This window comes from Tupaia chinensis, unplaced genomic scaffold (genome assembly GCF_000334495.1).
Source record: "Tupaia chinensis unplaced genomic scaffold, TupChi_1.0 Scaffold000539_1, whole genome shotgun sequence".
In the NCBI taxonomy this organism is placed as follows: Eukaryota; Metazoa; Chordata; class Mammalia; order Scandentia; family Tupaiidae; genus Tupaia; species Tupaia belangeri.
In genome coordinates, this window is record NW_006160052.1 from 1,076,331 (window position 1) to 1,076,759 (window position 429).

Consider the following 429-nt stretch of genomic DNA (forward strand, 5'->3'; position numbering starts at 1 on the left):
TTCATTTAAAATGGAATGTTCCATCTGTGGAAGTGGTTTAGGAGCAGACCAGAGAGCTGGGAAAGGGGCGGTGGCCTCCATCTTCAGCCGCGTGGGCTCCCGATTGCCTGGTAGAGTCAGGAGCTTCCTTGCTGACTGCCACATGCTTTCAAATAAAACCAGGCTATGCCCCAAAGTCAGCTGAAACCAGTCTGACGATTTCCCACCCATCGGGTCGCTCCAGAGTCCCCTAAAGCAGAGTGACACTCCCTCCCTGTCTTTGCCGCCTCTTGCTCCATGTCCTCGTCAGACCTGGTGACACACCAGCCACACAGCGGCCCAAGCACAGCTGGCTGTGGGGTGGGGGTGGGGGAGCAGCACCTGCAGGCTGAACCCTCAGCGAGGTCCACTGCCCTCGTGGAAGACATGGCACTTCCTGCTACCTCATCT